This window comes from Aquarana catesbeiana, linkage group LG02 (assembly GCF_042186555.1).
Source record: "Aquarana catesbeiana isolate 2022-GZ linkage group LG02, ASM4218655v1, whole genome shotgun sequence".
Classification (NCBI taxonomy): domain Eukaryota; kingdom Metazoa; phylum Chordata; class Amphibia; order Anura; family Ranidae; genus Aquarana; species Aquarana catesbeiana.
This window is the reverse complement of record NC_133325.1, coordinates 785,661,530-785,680,528: the sequence shown is the minus strand read 5'-3', so window position 1 is coordinate 785,680,528 and position 18,999 is coordinate 785,661,530. Positions and strand designations below refer to the sequence as shown.

At 44.1% G+C, this 18,999-nt stretch overlaps 1 protein-coding gene across 5 annotated transcripts in view; it reads right to left on the bottom strand.

The window, feature by feature from the left end:
* The window catches only part of ZBTB20 (zinc finger and BTB domain containing 20), a 1,365,016-nt gene that overhangs the window by 479,201 nt on the left and 866,816 nt on the right, over positions 1–18,999 (bottom strand). For all 5 annotated transcript variants that reach the window (XM_073617411.1, XM_073617410.1, XM_073617409.1 and 2 more), the window contains one exon: positions 8,710–8,776. The gene's annotated coding sequence lies outside the window, so the exon portion shown is untranslated. The remainder of the gene's footprint in view (positions 1–8,709; positions 8,777–18,999) is intronic.

The following is an 18,999-nucleotide window of genomic DNA, read 5'->3' as shown; positions in this document are numbered from 1 at the left end:
GATCGATTGTGTTGTCGATTGTTCCTGAAACATGAACTGATCGTTTTTTGAAGCGTGTATAGCTACCATTAATGTGAGGTCTCCTGTAACAAGAGGCACCTTTTCTGCTGAAACTCTGCACTGGCAGAAGTGACGTTCACAACGGACGAGGAGCGTGCGCCGTCACTCCTCCTCTTCCCATTCATCCTGCACTTGTTACAGGTGGCACAATCCAGCAAGAGATGACTAGATTGGCACCACATTGTTTTTTTTTTTTTTTTGTTAAGGTCTACAGTGAAAGGCCTGCAATGCATACTGGGCACTCAGTCACAATAAAAAAAAAAAGGGCGAGGCAGCGGCTGGCCGCCATCCCAGTGTGTCAGGCGTCTCTCGATATCAAGGAGTAATGAGGAGGCCGCAGTGTATTCTTACACAACGTGTTTTTGGCGTGAAGCTGTCTTCCTGCCTCTCCCTTCTGTACCGTGCCGAGTGTTTGTGGAAATAAAAGGACAGCTCTGTGAGAGCGCCGGATGCACCGCGTCATGCTGCGATCGCCGAGACGTGCCGAAAGACACGCCAATGTAATCTGACAGGTCCCGGTCACCTCTCAGGTGTCATGCAATTAGTGCAAAAACTCCAAATACATATAAAATAAAATTAAAAAAAAACATCATTACACAGCTATGTGGATAAAAAAAAAATATAATTCCATGTAAATAAAGCTAATAAAAGCACCTGAATCTGTCCTTATAGTGGGGAAAATAATGATTTGACCCCCTGCAGATTGTGTAAGTTTCTCCACTTACAATAAAATGGAGGGTCTATAATTTTTATCATAGGTGTATTTTAAAGGATAGAGACAGAATATCAACCAAAAATCCAGAAAAAAACACATGATACAAATCTTATAAATTGAGTTGCAGTTCAGTGAGAAAAATAAGTATTTGATCCCCTACCAACCAACAATAATTCTGGCCCCCACAGACTGGCTACAGTAGGTGCTCATGTGGTACACAGATTAGTCCCGTCAATGTAAAAAGGTGCTCCTAACAACAACTCGTTATGTGTATAAAAGACAACTGTCCACAGAATCTCTTTCTTCCATTCAAACCTCACCATCCTGGGCAAGACCAAAGAGCTGTCAAAGGACGTCAGGGACAAGATTGTAGACCTGCACAAGGCTGGAATGGGCTACAAGACCATCAACAAGAAGCTTGGTGAGATGGAGACAACTGTCAGAGCGATTATTTGCAAATGGAAAAAATACAAAATAGCCATCAATCGCCCTTGGTCTGGAGCTCTATGCAAGATTTCTCAACATGGGATAAGGATGATCATTAGAAAAGTGAGGGATCAGCCCAGAACTACACGGGAGGAGCTTGTGAATGATCTCAAGGCAGTTGGGACCACAGTCACCAAACAAACCATTGGTAACACAATAGGCCGCCATGGATTGAAATCCTGCAGCGCCCACAAGGTCCCACTCCTCAAGAAGGCACATGTACAGGCCCGTCAATGAACATCTAAATGATTTAGAGAAGGATTAGGATAAAGTGCTGTGGTTGGATGAGACCAAAATTGAGCTCTTTGGTATTACCTCAACTCGCTGTGTTTGGAGGAAGAAAAATGCTGATTATGACCCTAAGAACACCATCCATACAGTCAAGCACGGTGGAGAAAACATAATGCTTTGGGGCTGTTTCTCTGCTAAAGGTACAGGCCGACTTTGCCACATTGAGGGGCCAATGGACGGGGGCCATGTATTGTAAAAACTTGGATGAGAACCTTCTTCCCTCAGCTAGAACATTCAAGATGGGTTATGGATAGGTCTTCCAGCATGACAATGACTCAAAAATTACCGCCAAGGCAACAAAGGAGTGGCTCAAGAAGATGCACATTAAGGTCATGGAGTGGCCTAGCCAATCTGCAGACCTTAATCCTATAGGAAATTTATGGAGGGAGCTGAAACTTTGAGTTGCCAAGCGACAGCCAAGAAACCCTTAAAGTGAATGTAAACCATATTCATGACATTTGAGCTGGGCACATGTATCTGCAGTGTTTTCTTATCTCTCTCCAAAGCTCTGAGTTCCGTAGCTTTCTCCTGCTCAGTAGCTCTGTTATCAGCCTGATAACTTCTGACAAGTTCTCCGAGATGGTAGCCTGAGGTGTGTGTTGTGGGAGGTTGCTATAAATAGATTAGCAGACAGCTTGCCGTCTCACAGGAGAGCTCTGCACATTCCTTCCTTCCTTTACCAATGCGGAGTCGGGGTGCGTGCCTTTCCTCCAATCAGCTGTCTTGCCTGTATGCCAATAAACCACTCCCAGTGCTGACCAGGAAGAGAAAAACTGTAACGGGAAGAGAACTTTCTAAAGGATATATAAAGATGAAGACAGCAGATATACATGTAAAACGTATGTAGGGAGATTTGTTTCACGTCTGTGTATCATCTGAGGCTGTTCACTTCACTGGATATATGTGAGGGTGTACATCCACTTTAAGGATTTAGAGAAGATCTGTAAAGAAGAGTGGACCAAAAGGGAGGAACGGGAAGACCTCTGAGCCAATCAGGACTCTAATGCTTTACACAGTGATGTCACAGTCTAACTGTGAACACACTGACAGGAGGATGAAGCAGAGGTGTGACCCGTATATTATAACACATCACCATTCAGCATATTATCCCCAGCATTGACCTGCATATTATAACACATCACCATTCAGTATATTACCCCCAGCATTGACCTGCATATTATAACACATCACCATTCAGCATATTACCCCCAGCATTGACCGGTGTATTATAACACATCACCATTCAGTATATTATTCCCTACGCTGACCTGTATATTATAACACAACAGCAGCCTATGTAATGTATAGAGTAGTATTGAAGTTCAGTTTACACTGATACTCTATATGTATCCAGGACTCATCACCATCCTTATTACCTCCAGAATTGCTATATAACAGGACCTTCACATACAGCAATAATGTGAACATTGCCATCAAATAATTCACAAATCACTTATAAAGAATAGCTCAGGGCCGTCCATACCGAATAGAAGACGCTGACCTTATACAGATCACAATTTACAGTCACTATGTTAAATATTACTACTGTAAATTATACGAGAGACACAATTGCAACTGTGATGGTAATTTTCCCTCAATTACACGATTTACCAAATACACTGCAAAAAAAAAAAAAAAAGAAAAGGAAAAAAAATCTTTCTAAAACAACCCCAGCAATGAACACCAAACTTCAAAGAGAGAAGGATACTTGTGGAATGCGAAAACTTAAACCTACACTCCAGGAATTCAGCCACTTTGTAAAACGTGCCGGATTGCTAGGGGGTCAAGTCCAACAAGGTGCATTCCACCTCCTGAACTCATCTCTTTCATTTAAATTTACATTATTACCCAGCGCCAGGAGTACAGTTATTGCTATACTTCCGGTGCCGGTTCCGGTTTGAACCTTCAGGTCCAGCAGCTACAGAATATCATTCTGCCCGCCCTTCCCCCTCATCGTGCCCAATCACAGAGTGCTTTGTATTATGTGAACCTATTTACAGAATATAAAGCCTTCTGTGAATGACCAGCAGAGAGGAGGGGCAGGTAGAACAGCATCTCTCCTCTCAGAGGCCCTTGTAAGAGTCCACGGCTTACTACGCATGCACCAGTGGTGCGTTGCCGCAAGAAGAAAACCATGCAAACTGAGCATGCGCCAAAGACGCCTCAGGGCGCCAACCCACGCCTGCGCAAAAGACTTGATGGAAAAGGGCGGGAAAATACCCAGGAGGCGCACAGGAAGTGACATCAACCTGATGGAAAAAGGTGGGAAATTACCCAGGTGGCGCACAGGAAGTGACATCAACCTTATGTAAAAAGGCGGGAAAATGCCCAGGAGGCGCACAGGAAGTGACCTCAAACTTCCCTTTATAAGCCCAGCCCAGGCGCTGCCAAATTGCTGGATTATCTTCAGTCCCCCCTTGTTCCTGTGCTAGAGTGTGATCTGTTTGAACCTGTTGTGACCTGGAAACCTGTTTGGCTACTCTTGATTGCTGCTTGCCTTTGACCTCGGATTTGTACCTTAACCACTCTACTTCTTTGCCCCTTTTGTACCCAGCTGCCAGATTGGAACCGACCCCAGCTTGAATCTCGACCATTCTTCTTCTGATTAACCCTTTTATGCTTCATTGCCCAACTGGACTTGACCTCAGCTCAGATCCCGGACTAAGGCTTGCACGGTGCTCTGCACCCCTGACACCCGTGCCACTCCGTGTCCCCACCAATGTCTTCATCTCCAGAGGCTTTAAGGACCCGAGGAGAAGGGAGGCCTCCCCACTACTTCGGTCTCACATTAGGTACATGGCCATCGTGACAGACCTGGAGTGTAGCAATAGCTGTACTCCCGGCACTCCAAAAAACTGTCAGTTATAAATAAAATAGATACGTCCAGGGATTTTTTTTTTGAGCAGGAACATTGGTGATTGCAGTTCCAGCACTGAATGTATATATTGGCAAGGGGTGGTGGGGGGTGCTGGAGGGTCTATTCATGTTGACTGCTGGAGGATATTGTTGAGAGGGGGAGTCTATTGTTGCTGGGGGGCAGGGCTGCTATTAGAAATCACCGGGCCCCATACAGCCTGACAGCTCTACCCCCCCTCAGCCGAAAGTGACTGAGGACATAGAGTTATCAGTTCCTTTTCTCTACAGCCTCAGCTGCACAGAAGAATGAATAGGAAGCGCTCCGGAGGCTTCCTGCTCATTCACAAACTGAACCATAGTAAACACAGCCTAATATGCTTCAGTGATGAATGGACACAGGAGTGATTGGTACCGATTGCTCGTTTATTCCTGAAATAAAGGGGCCAGTAAATGACATCCCCCTGTGTGCCCGCAGCAGCTGCAGGTGAGAGAGGAGGGAAGCCGGAAACTCTGTGAGGGGAAAGGGGCACACAGGGGGGCCCAGACAGCAGATAGAAGGGGCACATGTGCTAGAACCAAACCCATTGCAGTGCAGCCTGAGGGACTGAGAAGAGGAGCACTGCAGTGGAAGACAGAAGAATATTGATGTCTGCAGTAAGACAGCACAGCTGGCCCTCCTACTCAACAGGTGCCTGGACCCCCCTTTTGAACTGATGGGGCCCGGGCCCAGTACAGGAGGGCTGGCTGTACTGCCTTATCAGTGACCCTGCTGGCGGGCGATCTGTTGTTGGGGGGGGGCTTATGTTGCTGGGGGTTAATTGTTGCTGGGAATGATCTGCTGTTGAAAAGGGGGGTCTACTGTTGCTGGCTGCTGGAGGTTCTATTCATGCTGGTTGCTGGGAGACCTATCGTTGCTGGCAGAGGTCTATTGTTGCTGGTGTGGATCTAGTTTTGCTGGGGGGGTCTATTGTCCCTGGCTGCAGGTGATCTATCCTACTGCTTTTCTTGTTATCATTAAGACATTCCATACAAATTACTTAGCACTACAAAATGATACTAGGTCCTGTATTCTATTAAAGGGGCAATACTGGGGGGGTGTGAGTGTGTGGAACAAAGGGACGGTGTTTGGTGGTGCATAGGGGGAAGAGACAAGGGGTGATAAAGGGGGGGGGGTACCTGCACCTATTCCCTGAGAAAAAAAAGTACTTGGTCCCGTATTCTCTTAAAGGGACAGTACTGAAGAAGGGAGGGGGTGGGGTGGAACCAAGGGTCAGTGTTTGGTGGTGTGTAGTGGCGGAGACCAGAGGTGACTCGGAAAGGGGGAGTAAATGCACCTATTCCCTGAGAAAAAATTGGGGAGTACCTGTACCTACTCCCTGAGAAAAAAAAGCTCTGGATGTGTCTATGGGGTGGCATGCACCTCTTTGGACTTAACTCAAAGTAAGCCAGCAGATTATACAAAGTGTCTGAATTCCTGGAGTTTAGCTTAAATACAGACACATACATAAAATATCTCAAAATGTTAATTTTTCCACATACACCAGATACTATGACCTTTAAAAATTATCTTCTTGAACAAGGATCATAACAAAAGATCCATTATAGCATCATTATTGTATACATCACAATGAATCAATCAGATGCAGATTTTTATCCAACACGTTTCTTGGAACAAAGTCCAATTTTTCAAGGATGCACATGCAGTTTACATTATAAAGATAATCGAACATAATGGATCAAACTAATTATTGTTGATACAAAAATGCTAGTTGCCTGGCTTTTGTGCTGGCACACTGCCACTATAATTATGTCACCTTTCCCGAAAAAAAAGTAAAAAAAAAAAAAAAGTTCTCATCTTCGCACCTGTTGGAAGTAAAAGGGACAGTATAACTGCCAGGAAACTAGCATTTTCAGAAGGAGTAAACATGGCAGCCCCAATATCTCTCTCATTGCATCTCTTTTAAATGTGTTTGTAAACATTTTAAACTCCCAAAACATTTTTCAAAAATGGTGTAGAATTTGAGGTTAACCAGGGAGTGAAAGTGGCCTATCAACTTCTAGGTGCCACCAATGAGGTTTTTCAAAGCAGAGTTCCTCCAACGCCCACCAATGAGGTCTTTCAGTGCAGACTTCCTCGAACTCCAACCAATGAGGTCTTTTAGTGCAGACTGCCTCTACCTCTCACCAATGAGGTCTTTCAATCGAGACTTCTTCTAACTGCCACCAATGAGGTCTTTCAATGCAGACTTCCTCTATCTGCCACCAATGAGGTCTTTCAATGCAGACTTCCTCTATCTGCCACCAATGAGGTCTTTCAATGCAGACTTCCTCTATCTGCCACCAATGAGGTCTTTCAATGGAGGCTTCCTCGAACTGCCACCAATGACATCTTTCAATGCAGACTTCCACTAACTGCCACAAATGACATCTTTCAATTCAGACTCCTCCCAACTGCCACCAATGACGTCTTTCAATGCAGACTAATGCCCCGTACACACGGTCGGATTTTCCAACGAAAAATGTGTGATAGGACCTTGTCGGAAATTCCGACTGTGTGTAGGCTCCATCACACATTTTCCATCGGATTTTCCGACACACAAAGTTTGAGAGCAGGCTATAAAATTTTCCGACAACTAAATCCGTTGTTGGAATTTCCGATCGTGTGTACACAAATCCGACGCACAAAGTGCCACGTATGCTCAGAATAAATAAAGAGATGAAAGCTATTGGCTACTGCCCCGTTTATAGTCGTGTTTTACGTCACCGCGTTCAGAGTGATCGGATTTTCCGACAACTTTGTGTGACCGTGTGTATGCAAAACAAGTTTGAGCCAACATCCGTCAGAAAAAATCTATGGATCTTGTTGTTGGAATGTCCGACCGTGTGTACGGGGCATTACTCTACCTGCCACCAATAATGTCTTTCAATGCAGACTTCCTCTAACTGCCATCAATGACATCTTTCAATGCAGACTTCCTCTAACTGCCACCAATTACATCTTTCAATGCAGACTTCCTCTAACTGCCACCACCGACATCTTTCAATACAGACTCTCTCTGCCACGGTACTACACATATTGGGAACTCTTCCACATACTCCTTGCTGGAGCTCACCAAGCAGAAAAGGCAACGTTAAATTTCACAGTTTCGTTAAAGTGCATCCAAAGCCAGTTGAAAAAGAAAAAATAGATAGTGTAGGGAAGGGTTGGAGCCTATGTCAGGTTTTTATAGGTGTGTATGGGAAAATCAAATTAAAGGTCTCAGGGTCCAAAAGCTTTTAACATTGAGATTTGCTCACAAGAAGACAACACAGAACAGCCAACATGTTCTGGGGGGTTCAAAGGTTAGCCCCTATTTTAAAGCTACAAAATCCAAATAAAAACAAAATACATTTTTATATTGATTTGATTGGTACTGGGGGGGGGCACATCAACTTAAAATATATATAAAATTAATAAAAAACTGAAAGGGATTTTCAGAAAATGTCAATTCATATACAAATATTAAAAGGACGACAAAATAAATGCTAAAATCCAATAAAACAGAAAGAAATGTTTAATTAGAGTAAATAATAATAATAATAATTATGAATAATAATTATGAAAAATAGGTCTTGTTTAAAAATGAATAAAATAATTACTCTTCAAAAATAACAATATTAATAGTAATATAGCTAATAAAATGCACTGGGAATGAATTATAATCACAAATAATTTGTGAATGGAGACCACAAAAAAAAAAAAGAAAAATATCAATTTGAAATCCACAGGACAACTATTGGCAGACAATGGCAGGTTTTTATTGCAGTCTGTGTTCCTACTGGGGAAGTTAAACCTCTCTATTTGTCATGTGACCATTGTTACCAGGGCTGAAAGTAAGGAAAGATCAAACATTTTCAGTTGTCGCTGGAGTGGGAATAGAGGGAAAAATTTCCAATTAGGACACTTGTTCCAGTGACATCTAAGTGATGATTTTTCTTACTTTGGAGAGATTTTCTCTCACTTTCTGCTGCACCTTGAGACAAGAAGTAAAGAAAAATCTCCCCAATGGGACACAGCCACAAAAAACCTTGACAGCGGTTTATACCATTCGTTACCCTATCCAGAAAATAAAATGGCTTTAGATATACTTTAACCTTTTAAAGACATGGTATAGGTAAAACAGGTAAAACAAATACAACCAGGCATTCATCAGTTCACAACCTGTCCTCTAGTAGTCCAAATTCTTGGATTTGAAAGTATTTAAAAAAACAAAACATTATCGATGTATCTCGGTAATATGCTCCACTATGGCTGTACTCACCCAATGATGTCTCTATATCCTTACTTGTAGTGTCTTCTAGTGTTCACAGCCCAGACCAGCATCAAAACTACAATACAAACAGACAGTGGAGATTACTAAACAGCCCTTGAAGTGGAACTTTCAGTACCATTTAGTGTTTTTTTTTATTATTTAATTTAAGGAAAGTTTTATTGTACATTTTTCAATGGTGCAGAGCCAAAATGCAGTTGCATTGGTACAAAAGAGAATTGCATCCATGATAGTCAATCAATTCTATTAGATAGACATGAAAGAAGATAAGAGTAGTTGGTTATGAAAGCATCCTGAGGACCAAAGGCCCCTCCACCAGCTAAACAGGGTCCAGGTAAGGCTGGAGAACATGAGGACTATAAGGTATGAGATCTAATGTTGTCTATGAAAACCTAATGGGTTGAACTGGTAGAGACTCCCACACCCAGGCTGCCATATGGTGAAAATCAATACAAACAAATACTGGAACTGGAGGCATGATTGCTAATGTGACGGGAGTCACTTTGGGCGGGGGGGGGGGCCCGTGGAACCCAGAATCCCTTGGAGAGGTTGGGAAACCCTTGTTTCAGCTCCCCATGCACCTCCTATGTCTAAGTAACCCTGTGTCTATTGGGGCACAGGGTGACTGAGAACCCCAGTCTGATCTGTACTAATCGGACTCACTGTACAACCACACTGAAATGTTTATATATATATATATATATATATATATATATATATATATATATATATATATATATATACACTGTATATATACTCATAATATGGTGTGCTCTCTGCTGGGTCATTTGGGGTATGGCTGTATTCCATTGTTCTATTGCATCTGTCTGCCTTGGGAGAAACGTATTATGGGATGTGAATGTGTATTTGCTGTGAGGAAGGAGGGGGGAATTCCTCCAACAGCTCTCCCTGCTGATTGGACAGTCTACCCCGCCCTGAATGCAAACAGAGGTGGGATTGTCCCGAGTGTTACCTCTGTGCTATGACTAAGCACTGTTAAGTGTGAAACGCGTCAGATTGTTTGTCCCATTTTTTGCTGTGGCGTGTATCTGTTGGACTTTTTACAAAATAAAGGCTATATTCCAGAGTGCGGCTGCCCAGAACTTCCTTTTTGCCTTATGTTACCTCTATGTACCTGTGTTTCAATAAACAGTTCATGTTCAGCAGCCAAAATGAGTACTGCCTAGTTTCTGATTGTCAGCAGTTGGAATATCTGATATCTATATTCAGACTGGTGGAAGCGGTATATGACGAAAGCACTCAAGTGGAGTGTGGGACGTTTCGATACAGCTAGGTCCCTCCCGGCCACACGGGAGACCATGGCTAGGTAGGGGCATGAACAAAAACTAAAGCTTTAACCTTAAAGTGATTGTAAGGCTTCGTTTTTTTCTTTTAAATAACAAACATGTCATACTTACCTCCACTGTGCAGCTCGATTATCTCCCGGTCATCCTCTTCTGGGGTCGCCCAGGGGCGCTGGTAGCTCCACCCCGCATCGTATAACCCCCTAGGAGAAGCTCTCTCCCGGGGGGTTACCTTGCGGGCACACTCCCGAGTCTAGCATTCGGCGTCCATAGACGCCAAATGTAGGACTCGGCCCCTCCCCCGGCCCGTCATTGGATTTGATTGACAGCAGCAGGAGCCAATGGCTGTGCTGCTATCAATCTATCCAATCAAGAGCCGAGAACCCCAGGCAGAGAGCTAGAGCGCGTCTCTGGCAGGGGAAGACAGGTGAGTAAAATGGCAGAGAAAATGATGCTATTCCGTGTGGGCCCTTTACCAGGTGGATTGTGTCAGGGATTGAATTTGAGCTTGCCCAGAGTCTTAGAGAAGACAGCCTTCAAGTACCATTCTATGTACTGGAAGGTTTTGTAATTTTGGTAGGATCCAGTGTTTTTTCAAAAAATGTATGACTTAAAAAAAAAAAAAATGCCGTACATGTAACTGAAGTTCTGCATCAAGGTTTTCTAGCTAGAGAAATTGTTTCAGGTCTTTTCTAACCTCTGCCATGGTGGGATCAGAGTCAATAACTTTTTTTAGTGGGACACAGATAGTGAAAAAATATAACCCCAGAGGGTTAAAGAGGAATTTCACCCCCAGAATCCAATTTTTTGTATCCCTTCTAACCTGTTTTGGTGGTTTAACTTGAGTAAACTGTATATATTCCCAGGTCCTGCAGATCCAGGGTTGTCCTGTTGCAATTTGCCGATAGTCTACCACAAAACAAGATCTTGTGCTGCCATGTTCTTTTGCTATGTCATCAGGGGGTCACTGTCTCTTCCAGGTTATCGCTGATCTAATGAGAATTGAAACTGAAGCACCATACCACTGATAAGAGGTCCAGCTACATCTTTAGTTCATTAAAAGTCAGGGGTACAATCCAAAAAGATTGTACTCCTGACTTTTAATGGAATAAAGTTGTATGTGGACCTCTTCTCAATGGAGTGGAGCTTCAATTTCAGTTCTCCTTACATTACACTACAAGCCAAAGAGACTGTGGCGATTCTCTGGGGTGTAGAAGCCACCTGACCAAGAACCAGCTCATTTAAACCAACATCAATATCTTAAGATAACAAGATAACCCTTCGGGTCCAGCACTACCTTTTTACTTTCCTCAACAGGTTCTTGCTGATGATGCAGGTGTGCCACATCATCTGTGTGCTGGCTGCAAGAACCAGAAAGAGCCAGCTGGCCCCCTGATGAAGGGCATAGGCACATCCTCAGTATAATAACCCAGCACCCCCTGGGATCTGTGATGTGATATCCCAGAAAGCTAGAGGTAAGGGGGCGCCTCGGGGAGAATCCAAAAAGTGTGGGAAGATGTCCCCCTCAAAAAAAGTTAAAAGAGGAAGTTAAAAAGGATGTTTAATTGTGAGAGCGGGAGGGGAAGAGTGCAAGGGTTTTAAGTGAATGGGAAGGGTAAAGGTCCACTTTAACCTGTCCAAACAGAAAAAAGAAATAAAAACTACTAAAAAAAGAGCATAAAAACGGCTTTAGGAAATATTCTTTAAAAATCTACACCCATCCAAAACGTTTTTTTCTTAGTTTTGGATAGAGTAGGAAAGTGCAACCCGTCTGTTTTTTTACAGCTATCTGGGGCTTTGTTTAGAGCAGCCTTTCTCAACCAGGGTTCCGTTGAACCCCTAAGGTTCCTAGTGGTTTCTAGGGGTTTCCTGAGCAATGAGCAATTTCTGCCTCTCAGATAAGTTCCTAATGACACCATTGATCTTTTTAGCTTTCTGTAAGGGAGGGGATTCTTCCAAATGACCACAAATGTGAGGAGCATTCTTCCAAATGACCACAAATGTGAGGATCATTCTTCCAAATGACCACAAATGTGAGGAGCATTCTTCCAAGTGACCAGACCACGAAGGTAAGCATGAGCTGTAGATCGAGTAATTACTAGCAGGGGGGTTCCCTGAGACCAGAAAGTTATTTCAAGGGCTCCTCCTCCATGTTAAAAAGGTTGAGAAAGGCTGGTTTAGAGAGATGTATTCCCTGGATGACTGTATGAACTCCCCAGGAATTAAAACCCTTTAGCCTCGGTTCACACCAGAGGCGGCACGACTTGCAGGTCGCCTCACCGAGGCGACCTGCACACGACTGCCGGGGCGACTTGCAAAACGACTTCTGTATAGAAGTCTATGCAAGTCGCCCCCAAAGTCGTACAGGAACCATTTTCTAAGTCGGAGCGACTTGCGTCGCTCCGATTAGAACGGTTCCATTGTACTGAACGGGACGCTACTTGTCAGGCGACCTAGGTCGCCTGACAAGTCGTCCCAGTGTGAACCGAGGCTTACTCTAAAAAAAAAAACGAAGTTTTTGACTTGACATCCACTTTCAGGTTTCTGCACACCATAAAAGAAGAAGTAGGAAACCAAATTTTATGGAGATTCTTGAGTTTGTGTCGGGAGGGATTGCAGAACACGGGGGTTAACATTTCCCTTTAGTTATGGGACATCTGTATGCTATGCTGATTACTGTAACATCATTTGGCACTCTTATTACGCTTTCATGGTGTGGAATGATGGCAGGGCTGGAGAGATCGGCGTTTGACCCCGGACCAGTTGTGGCTTTGCTGAAGCAGATTTCTCTGGTGATGTCGTCTCACACCAGGGATTAAATCTTAATTAGGGTGGAGCTAAATTTGTCACAAAGAATGGGGTAGTGTTACTCGCTTCAAAGGGGTACATGGCAACAAAGCATGTGGGAAATGGCAGGCATGTTTTATCAAGACTTCTAAATAAAATCAAATTAATTGGAAGATCTGCTGAACTGGAAATGGAGAAGTGATGGTGAATGCACAATATCCCTTCATATGCTGCTGACGTTATTTTTTTTACCTAAATAGAATGCATAGGGATTTTCTCGGATTTCATTTTTTATCTTCTGTATTAAATTGTTTTGGGCTAAAACTAACTGAATGATGGAAGAAAAGTGCCTCCCCCCTCCTAATAGATGCAGAGACAGCTTAATTATTCAGTTATACACAGGCTGCCATAAAGCATTCAGGAAGTGCTGGGCTCTCTCAATAGAAAGCCCAGTAAGCTTTGCAAACTGAATGTCATGAGTGCAACCTGCTCTAAATGTGTATTTGTTCAATAGGTGGCTACGTGGTAAGCACTTCTGCCTATCAGCACTAGGGCCGTTGGTTTGTAATCTTAACCACGGCACTACTAATTGCTTGGAGTTTGCATGTTCTCCCTGCGCTTGCGTGGGTACTCCGGTTTCCCATAGACACACTCCTAAACCATGTGGACAGACTTCCCAGAAGAGTTGAAGCCTGTTATAGCTGCAAAGGGTGGGCCAACTCAATATTGAACCCTACGGACTAAGACTGGGATGCCATTAAAGTGTATGTGTGTGTAAAGGCAGGTGTCCCAATACTTTTGGTAATATAGTATATATGTAAATCAACTGCACTATATACTGTACGTACCTGTAATAAATATATAAAATAAAGCATTTATAAAAATAATTTAAAAAAAATAACATTTAAAAAAAACGGTTTTCTCTTTAAGGTGACACTTTAATTCATATGAAAATATGAGAGAAAAAATCCATAGCATTTAATACTGCATTATGCATTTAAAAAAAATTATGCATATTTATGCATTTAAAAAATGCATAATGTTTAACATTTAATATGATAATATGAAAAAAAAAGGCATAACATTTATTATGTGCGCATTACAGGAGATGCTTTGACATTCTCTTTTGTTTTTAATTGCACATAGTGGTCAATTTATACATCATAGGCTAAGGGGGGAGGCGGGGGAGGCGGTTGGGGGTGAACTTGCTATTTTCCATAACTGCAGCAGAGAACACTCAGGTCCCCGGGCTGACTCTGTTGCATTGTAGGGCTGCTTATGTCTCAGAACGGGATGACATTGAACAAAAATGGTTTGGCAGGTAAGACTGCTTGGCTGAGTTCAGCTTCCCTAGTCCCACCCAATCAACATAATTAGGGCTGAATTCCAGAAATTCAGCAACTTTGCAAAAAGTGCAGGCACACCATGAGTTAAGCCCAACTTGGTGCATGTCACCTCCAGGACTTACTTTATATCTATTACCTTCCCCTCTGCTTATTCACAGAAGCCTTTGTATTCTGTAAATGAGTTAACAGGATACAAAGGCTTCTGTAAATGGGCAGAAGGAAGGGATTCAGCTTTACATTTTTAAATTAAGCCTATTTTCATTACATACCTTAGTCACTAGATTTCAGGTGCTTCTCTATGCAATGCGGGCAGATCATGGCTGCTATGCCCGCCCCCTTCCCCTCTGCTTATTTACAGAAGCCTTTGTATTCTGTAAATGAGTTCACAGAATACAAAGGCTTCTGTAAATGGGCAGAAGGAAGGGATTCTGCTTTACATTTTTAAATTAAGCCTATTTTCATTACATACCTTAGTCACTAGATTTCAGGTGCTTCTCTATGCAATGCGGGCAGATCATGGCTGCTATGCCCGCCCCCTTCCCCTCTGCTTATTCACAGAAGCCTTTGTATTCTGTAAATGAGTTCACAGAATACAAAGGCTTCTGTAAATGGGCAGAAGGAAGGGATTCAGCTTTACATTTTGAAATTAAGCCTATTTTCATTACATACCTTAGTCACTAGATTTCAGGTGCTTCTCTATGGAATGCGGGGAGATCATGGCTGCTATGCCCGCCCCCTTCCCCTCTGCTTATTCACAGAAGCCTTTGTATTCTGTAAATGAGTTCACAGAATACAAAGGCTTCTGTAAATGGGCAGAAGGAAGGGATTCAGCTTTACATTTTGAAATTAAGCCTATTTTCATTACATACCTTAGTCACTAGATTTCAGGTGCTTCTCTATGCAATGCGGGGAGATCATGGCTGGTGGGAGGAGCTAGCAGGGTGCTGTAACATGGCTTCCTAAAAACATCCTAGCAACCTGCCTCAATGGATCCCTAAATCCTCATACAAAAAGTGGAATAGCAATTGGGAGGCATTTTACAAAAGAATAAAAAATCCTTGACGTGTGGATGTCAGTCTGGAGGAGTGGGAGTTCCAAGGCAGAATGAGTTTGCATGAAGACCACCCTAAGAAACGCACACATGTAATGCCGAGTCTTCGCGATGGACAGAACTGAAAAGCAAATGAATGGAAGGGACGGGCTAGGCTGGGGAGGAAAGCGAGGATTGATGGATGTCCTTAAGCCTAGAAAGGAGTTCTGGCTTTATCTTGAGAGCCCGGAATTGTCCATTGCTGAAGAAACCCAAGGCAACCTCTGGAGGAATCCTAGGGTTTCAAGGAACCTTGGTTTAGAAAAGAGGTGAGCCCTATTGGACTTGCTGCAGCTTCTAATGCACACTGTGAGAAGCTCACAGCGTGCAGTGAAATCAGAGTAAGCCATTTCAGTCCAGGGAGAGGAGCCGGTACAACTGTGCAAGATGGTCTACTAATAAATATCGTCACAGGAAGCATCAACAGATGTCTTAAGTGCATATTTTATGAATGAATGTCTTCATATTCGTTGGTTCTCAGTTAATTACAGTTATTCAATTTTTTTTGTTCAATGACAAAAAAAACATCTTTATAAACTTAATGATTCTTATGGAAATAAAGTGTCTATCTTTCGTTCCCAAGGAAGATAATAAAGCACGCATCGAGCGCTGTGAATGATTTCTTTTTGCATAGAAAAAGGGTGAGCTCTCTCCATCTCTCCCGGACGCCGGTTGTATATCTCACGCCTTCAGAATGTATGTGCCTAATGCATTGTTTAAAGGCATTTCCATGGCACTCCTCCAGGTCAAGTGATGTGAAGTGCGCCTTTTATGGGTGGCGTAGGGGATGCGCATACGAAGATGAAGATTTGGAGTGTAATGGTTTTGTATTAAGCATAATCCTTGCTGCTTTTCTGACTGCACAAGAGAAACATCTGGTCGTTTTTAGATTCCCCTCGGATTCCCGACTTCAAAGAGAGTTATAAAGAATAACAAATACATGTACTGGCATTGAGGAAGAAGAAAAAAAAAAAAAAACAGCAGGAGAGGCTGGTAAAAACTGTCCTTATTTGACTGCTGGTGACAACGCCGGCGGCGGAACGGTGAGGGGTTTAAGGGAGGTAGGAGGCCTTCTCAGATTTTCGGTGTTCAGGTTGTCACCGGAGAAAGTAATATACCGGAGCAAATAACCTTATAAAGAGGGGTAGATTTACTAAAGGCAAACAGACTGGAGGGTTGTCTTAATGCATGAGCACTGCCCAGGGGCCCCAGGTGCATGGGGGCCCCTTGATAGTCTTGCAATACATCATACTTTCCAACTGTCCCCAATTCGATGGGCCAGTCACGCTTTTTAATGGGTTGTCCCAGGATGGCTGTATCCGGAGCAGTGTCCTAGAACTTGTACTGTGCTCTCCTGATCCCAGTATTGCGCCCTCCTGACCCCCCCTCCCCCAGTACTGTGTCCTACTGATCCCAGTATTGTGCCCTCCTGCCCCCCCCCTGTACTGTACCCTCCTTATTCCAGTATTGTGCATTCCTGACCCACCCGCACTTTGTCCTCTTGACCCCCCCCTGTACTGTGCCCCCCTGATCCCAATATTGTGCCCTCCTCATCCCAGTATTTTGCCCTCCTGACCCTCCCTATACTGTTCCCTCCTGATCACAATATTGTGCATTCCTGACCCCCCACCCCCTATACTGTGTCCTACTGATCCCAGTATTGTGCCCTCCTGCCTCCCCGTACTGTTCCCTCCTGATCCCAGTATTGTGCCCTCCCAACCCCCCCTGTACTGTGTGTACTGTGCCCTCCTGATCCCCCCATATTGTGCCATCCTGATCCCAGTATTGTGCCCTCCTGATCCCCCCTGTACTGTGTCCTACTGATCCCAGTATTGTGCCCTTCTGCCCCCTCCCCCTGTACTGTGCCCCCCCTGATCCCAGTATTGGGCTCTCCTGACCTCCCTTGTACTGTTCCCTCCTGATTCCAGTATTGTGCCCTTCTGATCCCCCCCCCCCTGTACTGTGCCTTCCTGAGCCTAGTATTGTGCCCTTCAGCCCCCCTCCCTGTACTGTGTCCTCCTAACCCCCCCCTGTACTGTGCCCTCCTGATCCCAGTATTGTGCTCTCCTGACCTACCCTGTACTGTGCCCTCCTGACCCTACCTGTATGTTCCCTCCTGATCCCAGTATTTGCCTTCCTGAGCCCAGTACTGTGCCCTTCAGCCCCCCTCCCTGTACTGTGCTCTCCTGATCCCAGTATTGTGCCCTCCTGACTCCCCCCCCCCCTGTACTGTGCCCTCCTGACCCCCCCCCCTGTACTGTACCCTCCTAATCCCAGTATTATGCCCTTCTGACCCCCCCTGCACTGTTCATTCCTGATCCCACAATTGTACCCTTCTGACCCCCCCCTGTACTGTGCCCTCCTGATCCCAGTATTGTGCCCGCCTGACCCCCTCCCTCTGTACTGTGTTCTCCTGATCCCAGTATTGTGCCATCCTGACCCCCCCCTGTACTGTATCCTTCTGACCCCCACCCCTGTACTGTTCATTCCTGATCCCAGTATTGTGCCCTCCTGCCCCCCTATACTGTGGCCTCCTGATCCCAGTATTGTACCCTCCTGACCCCCCCCCCGTACCTTGCCCTCCTGATCCCAATATTGTGCCCTCCTGGCCTCCCCCCCCTCGTACTGTGCCCTACTGATCCCAGTATTGTGCCCTCCTGACCCCCCCCCCCCTGTACTGTGCCCTTCTGCCTCCACTCCTGTACTGTGCCCTTTATGTTAATTAGTCTTTGATTTATGGAATGCTTTCTTATTGTTTACAATCAATTTTATTGAAAGTACTAATAAATATATGTTGAATTCTATCAACGATTTATACTTTAATTCTTAAGAGAGGGTGCGTAAAATTGGTGCTGGCTGGTAGGGGCTCCAGTGCATTACTTTGCCCAAGGGCCCATGATGCCTTTAAGACGGCCCTGTCAGGCTGGGCACTTTGGAAGTGCAGTTTCTCCAGAGCTTAGTAAATGGGTGGAGCTCTGCTGATTTCCATCATCCAATCATGTACAAGCAAAAATGCTGTTTTTTTATTTTATTTTCCCTGTAAGTGATTGGGTATTCTTTGTTAAGTGAAGCAATACCTCACTTTACAAAGAATACCTGATCACATACAGGGACCCCCCCCCCCCCTCCCCTCAAAAAAAAAAAAACGCATTTTTGCTTGCACACGATTGGATGCTGGAAGTCAGCAGAGCTCTCCCCCCCCCCCCCCCCCCCATTTACTAAGCTTTGGAGCAACTGCACTTGTAAAGTGCCCAGTCTGTTTGCCTTTAGTAAATCCACCCCAGAATGTATCAATAGCCAATGCAGACTTGTGTGCTTTAAGGAATATAAAGCGGTATTAAACCCAAAACCAAAAATGTAATATATTGCAGCTTCACCAATCATTAGATGTGGTGGCTGCATTCGTTTTCTTTTTTTAGGCTTTTTTTCCCCTCTGTTTTCACCTGGTGATCTGGCCAGTAACACACCTCCTGTATTACAGCGCCCCCACCCTGGGTGAAGGAACATTGGACAGTAGCATGGACAGTCTGGGGGGGGGGGTTAGGTGGACTAGTAGATTTAGATACATAATATAAATGTATATATAAATATACATTTTATAAATCAGTTACAGCTTAAACTAAACTGATACATTCTGCTGGAGAGCTTGTTCTTTTGAAAAACAACAGGCTTACTGGCTGGATCGCCAAATACAAAATTGAAGAAAGAAAGCCTAAAAAAGAAAACGAATGCAGCCATCACATCTAAGAATTGG